The sequence below is a fragment of the Tenrec ecaudatus genome, unplaced genomic scaffold, assembly GCF_050624435.1.
Source record: "Tenrec ecaudatus isolate mTenEca1 unplaced genomic scaffold, mTenEca1.hap1 Scaffold_475, whole genome shotgun sequence".
Taxonomy (NCBI): domain Eukaryota; kingdom Metazoa; phylum Chordata; class Mammalia; order Afrosoricida; family Tenrecidae; genus Tenrec; species Tenrec ecaudatus.
Window position 1 is genome coordinate 245,372 of NW_027459384.1, and position 14,568 is coordinate 259,939.

The 14,568-nt window shown below is 41.9% G+C and overlaps 1 pseudogene; it reads right to left on the reverse strand.

The window, feature by feature from the left end:
• Positions 1-9,172: 9,172 nt before the first annotated feature.
• LOC142436615 (cytochrome c oxidase assembly protein COX11, mitochondrial-like) lies at positions 9,173-10,302 on the reverse strand (annotated as a pseudogene).
• Positions 10,303-14,568: the final 4,266 nt, after the last annotated feature.

Here is a 14,568-nt window from a genome sequence, read left to right on the forward strand (position 1 = left end):
TTGTTTGAACCAAGTGAAATAAAGCTCAAAGGATTGAAATTTTCTTTTATGTTGCAGGATCCTTTTGCATTTAAACTCTGAAAATTGTCTTTCATTGTGGGACTTTGTGATTCTTTACAATTATTATTGTCCATTCCTAGATTGTTTTCTTCCTTCAATAAAGTCTTTGATATTTACTGAAAGCTCTTGCTTGTCTTTGAAAGGAAGAATAGAAAAGTAAATGTAATATGTACATTTCATGACCATCGATGTCTACCAATCACTATCAAGTTCCTAAAAAGAAATAAAACAAACAATAAATATTAATAAACTTACTATGTATTTGAGCAAAATGTAGTACACACCAAGGGATTGAAAAAGTTATCTTCAATAACTAATTTTTGTTCCAAGATTATATTTGTTGTGATTATAATAACTAAGGAGAATCTTACTACAGTGTAAGAACAATTAAGAACATTGGACATTCTGTTTGAGGCCATACCCCAACATGCTTAACTTTGTGTGGCAATGTAAACTCCACAGCTTGACCAAGGAACCTCCCCATGGGATATGAGATGGTGCCACAGCATGTTGGAACACCCCAGTTACTTGTTTGTTTCCTTGGCTAAATCTGTAAACCACTCCCACCTTTTTATCCCCAGGAGCTTTCCTTCAGGAATGTTCTGGTTTAGTTCTTGCCTGATTCAAGTAAAGCAGACCCTTTCACTTTCATGCTGCTCCTGTCTTTTTTCTCAGCTAGAGTGGTGTCGCTAACTTGTTTCACACTTCGTTTGGCTGAGTGTGTTTTTCAATGTGAAAATATACTCTGTCTTATAGATTCGAAATCACCTTAATGACAGTGAGGTTGGGATTGGTGTTATCACAAAGAAGATGATGGGGGTCAGACTTTCTCTTCTCAGTTTCTGAGAAGAATTGGATTGTCTCTACTTCATTCTTGGGGCTTCCAAAATGCAGAACATCTCATCAATTTCCAGGTAAAATCTCAAACCTAGTGGAAAACATTACGTCATGGACAGGGTCCTCTAGGATCCACAAACCTTGTCCGTAGTCATGAATTACCTGTGGAGATTCTTCTGCCAAGTGGTTACTTCTTTCTGATAGTTTCCAGATTCCCAAAATGGGTTGACATAATAAGGTTTCCATTACTTGTCATCAGTAATTATTTTCCCTCTTCCTAGTTGTCCAAGATTTGGGCCTAGGATTGATGAATCCCTCAGATTCTCAACGTAAACTTTGCTATCTCTGGTGACTGCTGAATGCCAGAGCTGGAGCTGCCAAAACCTGCAGAAGAGGTTGGAGTAGTTGTGAGCAATATATTCTAGTATCAGAAAACAGCCTCCCATCCCTATGGAACTGGTACTCGAACCCCAGAAGAATACCCACAAATCAGTTATCTTGCATCTGAGCTCAATCACACTGAGGGCACAGCTGTCCACTCATGTGGGAGAGAATCAGAGAGAGAACTCAGGTTAGCAGGGCAGGCGTAGGTGGGTAGAAACTAATAAATATTAAAAACTCACCTAACAACACAGAAGGCGCACAGCAAATAACCCAATTAAACAAAAACAGAGAAGACGAATTAAAGTGATAAATACCCAGTTTTAATGCTCATGATAAAAGAAAGGCGGCTGGAATCTCCCAGATCAGAAATCAGAGAAGAGACACCATTCCACAGATTTTATGGACAGTGAAAGGCGAAAAAGAATCTAATAATGTCCCCACATAAGAAACGGATCATAGAGCTGCTCACTGTCATCATGCCTATCCAGCGGTTGAGGGGAACGAGAGGGGATGCACTGTGACCTCTCAGATGGCAAAGGCTGTTGTGTCTGCCATATAAAGCTTATAACTTGAAAGTTACTTTCTTAAAAAAATTAATAATGTGCAACAAAGAAATACTTGGTACAGAACCTGTTTAAGAGCTCTATTTTCCTGAGAATGCTTGTGTTTCTCTGAGTCTGAGGGAGAAGAGTTGCCCATAATCTCTACACAATCGCTTCTAAATATCAGGGAAGATGCAAATGCAGCTCTCTGCCTGCTGATAAACCAGCCACAGCCCCTGATGTTTGAGATCTCAGAGGACATTCCAGTTTCCGGGTCTCTGCTGTTACCATTTCGTGACAGGAGCTTGTCCAGAGGACACATCATGAATTTAGCAGCAACACTGGCTTTCATTTTGGCTATTTCACATGGTAATTGTGGTGTACCGTACTGTGTGTGTGTGTGTGTGTGTGTGTGTGTGTGATGGTGAGTGATTTAGTTTGTATGTGGGTCTGTTTGCAGGTGGTCAGTGTGAGGTGCAGCTGGTGGAGTCTGGGGGCGACGTGAGAAAGCCTGGGAGGTCTCTGAAAATCTCCTGTGTAACCTCTGGATTCAACATCAAAAAGGATGGCATGAATTGGGTCCGCCAGGCTCAAGGAAAGGGCCTGCAGTGGGTTCTCGGGTATTAATAGTGGTGGAAGGGTCAATGCACCATCTCCAGAGACAACTCCAAGAACACACTCTATCTTCAAATGGACAGCCTGAAAGCTGAGGACACGTCCATGTATTACTGTGCAAGAGACACCCAATGGGCGCAAATCAGTGAGAGGCCATACACAAATTTTCCCTGCACAGAGGACAGTGGTCTCCAGGGGGCGCTCAGGACCCACAGAGCACAGGACTCAGACCCAGGAGCAGGTGCAGCTGGAGCTTCAAGGCTGGTTTCCTGTGGGGATCTGCGGATTCTGCTAAATCTGTTTCCCTAGGGAATCTCTCTCTAATTTAAGAATATTAGTTCTGTGCCTACTTCTGGTATCTGTGAATTCAAATAGTATATTGTAATGGGAGAATATAGTCTGTCTTACAGCAACAAACAGTCTGTCCCTTAAGGGCAGGAAATGACTCTGTCAGGTGTCCCTGCATCAGAGTTCTCATGACGCTCAGATAAATACTTTCCAATCAGACTCAGGGGAAATGGGAGACTGGGAAAAGGTCACTATTAAGTGCCAACATTATTGACTGAAAATTTCACAGTATATTCTTCCATCACTTTGTAAGGTTTCATGACAATCACTTATTCAAATTATAGAAACGTTGATACATGCACACAATAGAATGCTATACATGCCAAAAAAGTACCAGAGAGACCACAAAGCACATTAGGACATAGACATGAGTGTAACTAGACAATTACACACGCACACAAAACAATGAAGCAAAAACAAAACAAAAAACACCTACAAAGGAGGCTCCACTCAAATTTGGGCATGTTGTCATATAGCAGGAATTGGGAAATGGCAAGGGCTTCTGACATTCAGCAGCGTCCCAGCGTTACTTCAGTTTCATAGAGTCTCCTGTGATGGTGTTCTCAAAGGAACCAAATTACTGTGTTGAACTTAAAGCTTAAAATCTCCAACGTGGGAGGCACAGCTGATTGCTATTCTAAATTCATGAGTTTCAAGGTATGATCACATGATTTCAAATGGTAAAACCAAGATCAGAGGAGGGAATGGAATGAGAGGTTCAATTCAGGACTATCATTGTTGAGGTTCTCTACTTTCTGGACGCCAAGGTCTTCCAGCCTCTACTGATGTGCTGTTGATTTTCTTTCTCTCTTGGCATTGGTCTGACAAGGGAGAAAACAACTCTGCACTTACCTTTTTAGCACCCTCAGGTGGATTCCAGCACTCTTGTGTTTGATGAGTGTAAGTTTTGTCTGGAGCTCCGCTAAAGCTAGAGGTAATTAACTGAAGTTCTGTCATTCTTAGGGAAACATTGTGAACCTAGGTCTGAGGTGTGGCCTTACAAACATCCACGTTTCTCCCTCAGGGGCAATATGGGTCCAGGAGAAATTTCTGCTCTCTTTCCAGGATCGACCTTCTTCTGTTTTTACCTCATCTGTTTCCCCCACAGTTGCTATAGTTTACCACATGAGACCATAACTTCCTGTTTTGGAGTCTTTAACTTCTACATCTTGGTATTTGTATATTATAGATGAGAGGGCCTATATTCTGGGGGGTGGGGGGGAATCATATGGTGTCCTCTGTTTCTATTGGTTTCTTGTGTGACTTAACACTACAGTTAAATGTGATAATAATAAATCATATTTTCCCACAGATTTAGTTGCCAGCTACTTCCTCCAGGACACTATTTCTGCTGTCAGCTACTTTCATAGTAAATTACACACACAATGACACGTTATTCTGCTGATGAAAACCAGACTAGCAAAGGTATTCAACTCTAGGAGAGAGGACACACCCCGTAGGATGTCCAGTTCTCCCCATTTACTGGAAAGCTAAGATTATACATAAGTCACAGTGGAATTTTTGCTGACCTAAGATGCCCTTGTGGCAATATTAAAAGTGAACAGAAAAGGTGTTGAACAAGAGAGTGAAACCATGTGTGATGGTTTTCCTGATCAGGATGTCTTTGTGTTTGCATGGTCCAATGCAGCTGGTGGCTCTGGGAGACTTGAGGCAGACTAGGGCCCTTCTGAGATTCTGCAGTCCAACCTGTGGACCCCTCCCCAGCAGTGATGGCATGGATGTCATCAGCCAATTCCAAGAAGGGCCTGAAGTGAGTAATAGTTATTCCATATCCTACCTACACACTGTGAATTCCTGATTGACAGTCACCAGAGAAAAGCCAAGAACATTTTTTATCTTCAAATGGACAGCCTCAATCTAGTTCAGTAATGGAGACACGGAATAGGGAATGTGTAAGAATCTGTACACAAACCTCCCTAAAGGGAGGTATGGACTTCAGGGATTGCTCAGGACTCTGATTCACAGGACTCAGTCTGGCAGACAGTGTGGAGGGGAGTTAAGAACTGGCTTCCTCTCCATCTTACAGCTTCCATTGGAGATTTTCACGATGTCAGGGTTTGTATCAACTGCTCAATTATAAATTTTGCATTGTAAGGTGAGGAAACTGGCTCCCATTTCTAAAGTGCAGAAGGACACAAATGGAGTCAGATACACACAGAGGGGACAAGGCAAAGATGAGGGATCTCTCAGCTATGATGCAAATCTGTGTCCAGTAAGGGTTTTGAGAGGAAAGGGTGGCTGGGATTTCCATAAAGTCAGCACAGTCCAGCATGAACTAGCAATCACATCACAATGTCCTCAAGCCATAGTTGTGCATCTGAGCTGTCCTGTGTATCTCAAAACCTGGCTTGTCTTAATGCCCTGGACATCCTCAGACACTGGCTGGGAATCAGGACTAAACAAGTGATGGTTTTCGGAGGACACATTTGAGGGCCTGGAGCATTGTGCTACCTTGTGCAGAGTAAGGAGAGGTGCTTCACTTGAGCAAACATCTTGTCCACTGTTTGCCTTGCGTTTTGATTGCAAATTGTCCCCACCCCTCACAAACATTTAAAAATCCACGTGTCAGAATTTTATAGGTGCATATTAAATAGTTTTATTTAATTGTAATACAAGCATCTTTAGCCTACAGTTGTACTTTCCCAAGGGACCCACAGCCCTGTCAGAAGAGAACTGATAGCCTTCAGTGCCCAAGGCTGGGATTTTAACCTACTGCCTGAAGAATGATTTGCATAGGAGGAAGCCCTGTGCTTATAAATAGAGGCTCCTTTGTTTCTTCTGAGGCCATCATAGGGCAATTCTTCTTTTGAACTCATCTGTGTGTTAGTTTTGAATGAGAGAGCACGTTTTCTAGGAGGTGTCTGTGAATGGTCAAAGGACAGCCCAGCATTTCTGAGCCAAGTATTCTTCCCCTCCAGCCCTTCATTGCTCCTGCCCTGAGTGAGGCTCCCATATATCCTGTGCATCAGAGGATGGGCAGTATAGAGTTCTTTGAAACCATCAGGTTCACCCCACAGTGTTCTCATTACCCCACACTCTCCAAACACATTGCTTTTTTATACACTGACGCCATTTAATCAACCTTCTCAATGTCCTTGGTCATTTTCATATGTGGTAAATAAATGTTTTAGAAGAATTAATACTAGATCTGTCCCAAGGAGTTGGGGATTGGTTATCCCACAAATATCCACCTCTTCCATGATGCCATCCAGTGCCTTTTTCCACCCACTCCTCCCTTGAGTAGATTTCCTCATGTTTCTGGGCTCTGTGAATTGTTGCAATGTCCAACAGATACTAAGGACAGGCAGCGGTAAGCTCGACCAGAGACTGCCCTTCACTCTTGTCCCTGTATTTCATTAATGTACATATGCCCTGAGGCCTCTGGCAGGATGTCTGCAGTTGGCATTGACTCCCTACTAATGTTCATCAGCCATGTCTTTCCCCACCTTGGCCAAGATCATCACAAACCCCACCGCTCTTACAAGCAACACCATCACTTCATCCAGTGCCTGATTGCTAAGGAAAACCTCAGGGTAAGTCAAGTGAGTCAAGTGCCACCGTGTTTCAGGGAAGAAGTTGCCAACTAGAAAAGTTGGTCCCCAGACAAGACAAGGTTTTAACTCTGCGAGAAATGCAAGATTCTGAAGAGAGACTCTGTTTGACAGAGAACGTTCAGAAGAGTGCAGACCAGTCAGGTGTCATGACTTCACGTGTAGAGACACAGCAGAGCAAGGAGGGGGGAAGAGTTGTTTAATAGACAGGGCTTTACCTATAAATATAGACACATCGATCTATTTCCCCATCCTCCTATATATATTTGCATGTACATGTCTTTGCCTAGACCTTCATAAATGCCCTTTGACTCCTAGCTCTTTCCTCCATCTCCCTTGACTTTCCTCCTGCCCTACTACCATGCCTCGTTGCCACCTGGGCTAGAGTATACCTCTTGTCTACACAACCTTACCCTTGATCATTCCCCACCAGGCCTGCCATTCCCCCCTCTCTACCATTTGGGGTCCCATGTTGTTCCCTTGTCCCTGTGTTTGTTAACACTACTTCCTTACCCCCCTATCCCCCCACCCAAAGTCCCCCCAGAACTGTCGGTCCAGTTTTTTTCCCTACAGATAGTTCATCCAGCCTGTCCTATTCAGACAGACCTGTGGAGACACTAACATGCACGAAAACAAGACAGAGGAAAACAAAGCAACAGTATGCAACCAGACAACAAAACAACAAAAATAAACCACTGAAAATCTGATTATATGTGTTTTTGTATTCTTTCCAGGATGAGGCTTAAAAATGAAGTCCTATTTCCAATATTTTATATTTTCCTAATTATACATTCTCTTCTTGTTCCCAGTTTAGGTCAGCACCTTCAGAGTTGATTCTTCTCTCTGTGCCTGAGATAACAGATCACAGGGAAAAACTGACAAGAGCTTCCACCCTGTGTACCACGTGGTCTAGAACAGATTCAGTAAGAGATTGGCAGTATAACTAGGGGATTTACTGGGGTGGGCATCTGGAGGATCCTTGAGCAAAAGCCGGGAATGGCAGGGTTCAGACTCCATGCCGCTGTCTCTCAGCATCAATGAGGATTCACCTATGGAAGTGGACAGAGACATCATTCCTGAGCAGACAGCCCCCAAGCACTCCTCTCAGACACCACACCCAGGACTCTGCCCAGCAGGACAGTGGGGTTTGGCATTTCTGGGCCCCTGCTGCTTCACAGAAGTCTGGGAGCTGCCACTACCCTTTCAGTGGGCCACTTCCCAGTGTGTGTCTGATGGCACAGAGCGTTTTGGAGAGTGCAGTTGGATTTTTATCCATGCCTGACCCCAGAAATTCAATAAACACAAATCACAATTATAAAAGAAAAGCTAAATAGTTATCAGTAAGCAGAAAAATGTGGAACCAATAAATAATAAAGGCTTTATACAAATAAAATCATCACAATTCATCTGATACAATTAAAGCTTACTTTAGTGATTTTAAATGAGATGAGAACAGCTTTTAACAATAATACACACCAGCTTTCAATATATTAAGAAAATAAATGATAATATATCTAGGGAAAGTGAGGTAAAATAAAATTGTCACACTTCATGGTATATCATTAAAATTTAGTGATTTTGAATGAGACCTGAGCAGCTTTTAGCGTGAATACAAGTCAAGTTTCCAAGTGTTAAGGAAATACATTAATATATCTGAGGAATGAGCAATAAACCCCTCATTATCTTGATGGGATATCATTGTGTTCACAGAATAAAGAAAGGATAAAGTAGAAATAGCATTGTCCCTTTCTAGGGTCACCAGATTCAAAGGAAATAGATGATAACACTATTCTAAACTTTAGAAAGAATGGAAGATACATGTTTAAAGGCAAGATACATTTATGAGATCTACCGAGGCAATAAACCTCAGGTGATTACCCTCTGTCCATAATAGAGGGATGGGAATCACCTGGTTACTAATCAGATTGCATTGGAGAGATGATTATAGTAGAACAAAATGATAAACCTGGCTTGAATGGTTAAAACTTTTTCAGTTAACCCCCCTACTGATACATGTTGGGTCTGATCTGGTTTTTTTTCTTAACTATTAAAATAATTTAATGTGTCTTTAGAGTTTGTTTACAGGTAGACTTTCGATATCAGTATATGTATACAACCCCACACATATTTTAACATTGAAGGACTTGTAACTATCATAGTTAATCATATATATAGAGAGATTTCATGGTACCACAATTGCAACCTAATTATTTACATGGTACAATCAATATAAAGCAGTCCTAGATCTTAAAAGTAAAACAAATAAGAATTTGAAGAAAACATGCAATCTTTGAGCAAGTAACACACCTCTTTCATGTTAAGGACTAACAATAATGACTATTCACACTGAAGGCAGGTAACACCACTGGTTTGAGAGATTTAATAATCAACCTGTTCAGAGTCTGGTGCACAGCCAAAAATAAACATCAAGTGTTCAAATGATACAAGTATGAAGGGCCAAAATTTGGAAGCAATCTAATGAATTAAGCCGTACCATTAAGTCTCTCTCTCTCTTTATATATATTTATATTTATATTTAAAGCTAAACAGTTACTTACTACTATCAAGCTCTTAAGAGTTTGGTGGCAGTCACTCTTAAGTAGGCACTCTTTAAGTGGATTCCTTATGGTAAAAGCTAAACCTGTTTTCTCGATTTTAAATGTGGTTAAGATGTCCAGGCATGGAAGGAAGCAAGCTGAACCATCACCAGTACACAATAATTAAATACAACATAGTAGAAATATTTCATCTCTGAGAAGTCAGACACATGATTTCTCAAAAATCACAAATGGGACGCAGATTTAGTTGCTGACTTCAATGATAGCCTGGAACTGGCAATTTATGGCCATCTTTAGCTCCAACAAAAAGTATAAGAAAGAGTGATGAGATCAATATTCACCATTCTTGGATCTTCAGCACATTCAGGATCAATGTAGAAAAACCCTGGCATGTCTACTTCCTCTTGTGGATTAAGCCTTTGTTCTTCAAAACAGAAGCACTGTATTCTATTGAAATACTGTCCAGCTTCAAATGGTACAAGATTGTATGTAGAAATCCCGATGACTGGCTTGTCAGTCGGGTTCTTAGCTTTGTAAAATGCCAGTGCCGTCTCTCCTGGCATTACATATATTTCCGTTTGCTGAGGTCTAAAGTTCCACTGGAGACTTGCATGCACATCCGCATTAAAGGTTACTTTAGAGGGAGGGGGGAACAGGGAGGGAGCGGGGGAAAAAAAGAGGACCTGATGCAAAGGGCTTAAGTGGAGAGCAAATGCTTTGAGAATGATTGGGGCAGGGAATGTGCAGATGTGCTTTATACAATTGATGTATGTATATGTATGGATTGTGACAAAGTTGTATGAGCCCCTAATAAAATGTAAAAAAAGAAAAGAGGAGAAAAAAAAGAAAATGATTAGGGAAAAGAATGTACAGATGTGCTTTATACAACTGATGTATGTATATGTATGGATTGTGATAAGAGTTGTATGAGCCCCTAATAAAATATTTAAAAAAGAAAAAAAAGGTGACTTTAATAATGCGATCCTTAACAGGCACCATGTTTTCAATCTGGTTAGATCCATGACCAGCTACAGCTGACCCTCCAAGTCCAGTAGTCTGGCAATAGAGCCGATAAAGGGGCACCGCTGCGTAGGACGCCCCCAGCATGGCCATGGCGACCGAGGTCACGTATGTGAGGACAGTCTTGTTGCGGCGCCGCCAGGCCTCCTCCTGCGCGCGCATGAACGGGTTCGTGCTCTTTGGCCCCTGAGGCGGCTGCAAAAGCAGGCCCAGTGCCTGGCTCCGGAGCCCCGACGTCCCTAGCCGCCTCAGTCCCCTGTCAGGAGCTTGGGTGCCACTCCGCCATGGGCAGAGGAGGGGCTCTAGCCTCTGGTCAGCAACGCAGCGTGACCCCAGCGCCCGGCACACAGCTCCAAGTTCCTCCATGCCATGAGCCAGACCTGATCTGGTTTTCAACATTCTCTCTCTCTCCCTCTGTTTCATATTGGGTATACTCTACTCAGATGTATTTTGTCATTGGTGGTAACCCTACTGAATTTATATTATTATCTTTTCTGTTTTTCTCAGAATATGAAACCTGGGATTGATGCACCTATAGACACAGCAAGTAAAATAGGGTTCCTGAAGGATATGGTGGGGTGGGGCTATGGGAGACAGACCGAGTAAGATGGGGTTGATATTAAAGAGTTTAGGAAGTAAGAAAATATTTTGAAACTGACTGTGGTAGCAAATGTACAATATGTCTTGATGTGATTGAGCTATGGAATTATACGATATCTGCATTATCACACCCAAAAATGGTTTTTGGAAAATAAAAAGCAAGATTATGTGCTTCATAAAATGAAAGGTATAAGAGATTATACAATATACATATTTAAAACCCCATATAAAATTTAAAATATTATTGTAGTAAATGAAATATAACAGAAATAAATGGAGGAGCATGTCACGGTATTTATTGTAAAACTCAGTGACTCTAAATCTTGCCATTTCTAAACTGAATGATAAATTCAACGTGATAACATTCAACATCTATGTAAGGATAAGGTCACTAGAAGAACAAAACCAGAGCTGCATAGAGAGATAAAGAGAACTGCTCATGCAGTTGTAGAAGTGGGCACCTCCATTCTGACCCTAAGTCCTCGAGTCTTAGTTAGGCTTCTCCTGACTTATGTAGCTTCAGGGGCTGATAAATCTACAATAGGCTGGAGCACAACTTGATGATAGTTTCAAAGGCAGGTAAATAAAAACAAGTCATACTTGTTATTGAAGATGTATATTACTTCAAGGTCAGATCACATGTCAGATACCAGGCCACTGTGGACTCTCAGGATTGGCGGGGGTTATTTCAAGCTTTCGGTCAAATTCAAAAACTAGAGCTTGAAGAGCCCAGATGCAGGATCCAAACCCAGAAGGAAAGGAACAAGTTTCCCTACCAATCTGTTTATAAAGGAAGTAGATAACATTCACACAGAATATTTGTTTTCCAGTTGCTTCAGAGCTGTGTCCTGAGTAAGGGAGGTACACTCTACCCTAATCATACAACTGCTTGGCTACGCACAGCAGACCCCATTATGGAATTGATTGAATTGTGTTCTTTCACATGATGAGGAATTACTAGGTGCCAACTACCAAACCACTAAGCACACTACCCCGCCAAGTTGACACAAGCCTAACTATAATAGTCCTCAACAGATACTGTGAAAATCATCAAACTCTTTTACCACTTATTTAAGACCACAGTGCATTAAAACACAAAACCAAAATTAAAACAGCTGACCAGATTTTAGAGAACTTTATGATTTTGTGTCTTTTATACAACTATCAAAACAATAAACAACATAAGGCATCATTAGTTTGCCCTTTATGTTTGCTTGATTCATTCATTTAAACAATATGGTATGTCACTGTTATACTTTACAATTCCCTAATGGCAAAGACATTGAACATGCCATCATATTCTCACCAATATAGCTATAGTCTTTGGTGTCTGGTTCGAGTTTGGGATTTCTGATGCTTGTGTGGGAGGAAGTGATAGGTTGTTTTTCTTTTTAAGTTTTCCTATTTAATTTGTATTGTCAAGTATATGTGCAGCAATATTATCTTATGGCTAATATCCCTCTGCAAATTCTGGGCCAAAGAATTTCAGGTGACCATAATCTTATGCTCAGATTTTCACAGTGTTGAAATATATATTTATGTAGAAATTTAAAGATATTCTAACTGACCAGAAAATTAATATGGCCAACCCTAATCTGGGGGAAATAATCTATGATATGAGGGAGAGAAATGAGGAAGGAATCTGAATGGGGAATGGCTTTGTAAACTGCATGTCTAGAGACAATCCCACAGATTCCATAGGCATTAAGGTGAATAATTTTCCTTGAGTCTAGGAAATAAACACAAGCTTTAGATCTCTGAGTAGTTTTCAGAGGGCTGTGCCCAGCGTGCAAATGAAGAGGATGATTTTGGTTGGAAATGCTCACATTTCATATAGAACAGAATCCCCTGGGAAAGGGGCATTTAAAACAGTATGTATGGTTGTCCCCTAAATTTTGAGGACTAGTTGCCTGAATAGACCTTATTTTAATCCAGGGTGCCTGTTGAGTCTCAAGCAGGTGTCTTTTTTTCAAAACCTGAAATATCATTATTCTTTTTCTGCCCCCCTGATAACTTGAATTTCCACTCACTTCTCTGCTGTATCTTTACACTTGAACTCCTGACAGGTTTTGCCCTAATTTTGGATGTGCTCTGGAAAACCAAGTGACTGACATCTCACAGTCTTGCATCAATTAGAAGTTATAGAGTTGAAACTTTTCTTTTCTGGGGTCCACATTCTCCAGTTGGAAACCTCCTCCCTGAGACCCTATGACACTGGCATCTCTTTATTTACACTGAGATTGGCCTTAGTTATCAAAACCTGAGACGTGTTGTTGGTAGGAGTGCTGGAGTTGGTGATGGCAGTGGCTCAAAGAAAACCCCAGAAGACTTTGAGGAGGTTGATAAGGAAGTGTTAGTTTGGAAAGAAAAGGTGTTTGGAGAGCGTGGGTGATGAAGATACCCTGGTGTCCACCTGATGTTTTCAACAAATGATAGTCTGTCCACTCTCTGGGGCACAGGACATACAGGAGCCCAAGGCAGGGCAGAGACTTTGAGGGGCTGGAGGGAGAGAATATTGAGCTCAGAAATATTTGGTTTTCCTTTTATCTTTAATACACACCGCTTAGGTCAAGTGCTCTCTCATTATAGACTAACATGCATACGAGTTCAAACACAGTTACCCTAGCATGGGCTCAGGAGGTAGAGGGTTGTCTGGTCTCTATCACTTTCTGTTTATAAAGACAGTGCTCGCTCACATGCAAATCATTCTTCGGGCACTAGGATAAATTTCCCTTGGGCAGGAAAGCTATCAGTTCTCTTCAGACAGGCCTTCAGGTCTCTTGGGAATGCAGAGCTGTGGTCTAAAGATGCTATTGCTGTGTGTTCTCCTGTGCCTCCTGACAGTTCCCCAAGGTGGGAGATTCAGATATCTGACCTGGGTCTGTGGGGATGGTTGTGAACTCAAGTGAATAATGGGGACCATCTGTTTTTGTTTGCAGGTGTCCTGTCCCAGGTGCAGCTTCAGGAGTCGGGTCCAGGACTGGTGAAGCCCTCCCAGAAGCTGTCCCTCATCTGCACTGTCTCTGGTTTCTCCATCACAAGCAGTGGTTACTGCTGGCACTGGATCCGCCAGCCCTCAGGGAAAGGGCTGCAGTGGATGGCATGGATATGCTCTAGTGGCGGTACAAATTATAACCCATCATTCCAAAGCAGACTCTCCATCACTAGAGACACATCGAATAATCAGTTCTCCCTGCAGCTGAGCTCCGTGACTGCTGAGGATTCGGCCATGTATTACTGTGCAAGGGAAACACAGTGAGGGGAAGTCAGTGTGAGCCCAGACACAAACCTCCCCTGCAGGGAAGACACTGGGCAGCAGGGGGCGCGCAGAACTCACTGAGCGCGCACATCCAGCCCTAGACAGGCACAGATAGATGATGGAGCATTTCCTTTTGGAATCAGGGTTCCTTCCGTCTTTCATCTCTCAGCATGTCGACGGACATTTTTTTCTTTTTCTTACTCTCTAAATTTTCTCCTCACTGCCGACCTGAAGGAGAAATTAGCATTCTCTGTGTGCAATACAAATAGTAAAGTGACTCTAAGAGTTCATTTTCATCCTATAGAACCCAATTTCCTTCTTGAAAAATAGGTTATCATGATAATTCTCACCCTATCTGTTACTCAAAACCTATTGACAATAAAATACAGGCATGTCCAGATTCATGCGTGCAATGAATGATTTCAAATGTACTGAACTCAGTGACCTCCTACAGTCCAGGGTCAGGTCTATGAAGATTTCCTTCTGCATTGTTCTCTGTGCACTGTTGGCAGTGAATGACTAATGATCTCTATGTCTGAGAAAACAATGGTGGTGACTTCTGGGGCTAAATTTCTGACACGTCCTTAGTGATGCTTGCTACCCATTGTCTCCCTGTATGCAGAAACAAAGGTTCCAGGCACAGAGAGACCCCTGCCACTGGGAACAGGTGAACTGAATGACCTGTCTGTTGGGTTGAGTCATTCGAAAGATCATTCATTGGAGTCACAACGAAGGAAGCACTCATTGGAAGACATCTTTGATTCCAAAGGATA